The sequence below is a fragment of the Penaeus chinensis genome, chromosome 16 (assembly GCF_019202785.1).
Source record: "Penaeus chinensis breed Huanghai No. 1 chromosome 16, ASM1920278v2, whole genome shotgun sequence".
NCBI classification, from domain to species: domain Eukaryota; kingdom Metazoa; phylum Arthropoda; class Malacostraca; order Decapoda; family Penaeidae; genus Penaeus; species Penaeus chinensis.
The window spans coordinates 14,573,211-14,574,027 of record NC_061834.1 but is presented as its reverse complement, the minus strand read 5'-3'; the positions used below and the strand labels follow the sequence as shown (position 1 = coordinate 14,574,027).

The 817-nt window shown below is 40.8% G+C and overlaps 1 protein-coding gene across 1 annotated transcript in view; it reads left to right on the top strand.

Annotated features, from left to right (window-relative positions):
• Positions 1-435: 435 nt before the first annotated feature.
• The window catches only part of LOC125033351 (nephrin-like), a 192,636-nt gene continuing 192,254 nt past the window's right edge, over positions 436-817 (top strand). Inside the window, 1 exon segment of the mRNA XM_047624776.1 lies at positions 436-817. This exon segment is cut by the window's right edge and continues 607 nt beyond it. The gene's annotated coding sequence lies outside the window, so the exon portion shown is untranslated.

Sequence of the window (817 nt, the reverse complement as noted above, 5' to 3'; positions counted from 1 at the left end):
ACATATATATATAAATATATATTTCTACGTATATATTTATATATACATACATATATGCATACATATATACATTTATACAGTTTCAGATATGGCTACAGTAAATCCATTTGAAGTGTGTTTTGTACCCATGCGGCGTATGAATACTATAGTTGTAATATGAAGGGATTCATCTCGCTCTAGTTTGAATGCTTCGTAGATGAATCTGGTTCTGTTCATCAATTATCATCAGTTATTGGTGAATGGATAACATCATCAGTCTAGGGAGGTATTTCATCCCTTTCGTAATTGACAAATTAATGTTTCTCCCATAAACATACCGCAAAATAAGATGGGGAAATATACTACCCGATAACTCATCGCACACCTCACCCAGGGTGCTTCCCATGTTCGTCCGGGCGGCTGCTTCCTCCGCCGGGCCCCAGTGTTCCCATAACCGTTGACGGGGACAGACTGTTGCTCTTTGTGCTCGCTCTCTCTTCCCATCTCCGGAGCCTGTGGGACTTACTTCATCTCGTGCACACTCTGCGCTGATGGGATTTCTGTGATTTCACTTGGATTTATGCTACAACGGATGCGAAACACTGGAGAACGAGTGCAATTGGTGATAGATTCCCATACGAGTATATAGATATAATATTGTGTTGATTCTGAAAGGATGTATACACCTGATTGGAAGTGCGGTGACCCCTCGCCCAAGCCTGTTTAGTGTGTGGGTGAAACCCAATTGTTGAATTTATATTTACAGCGTAAAGCTTGCAAGTGATTCATTCCTGAATGTATAACTAACAGTGCTGAGAGAAGAGAAAAATACGAAGTG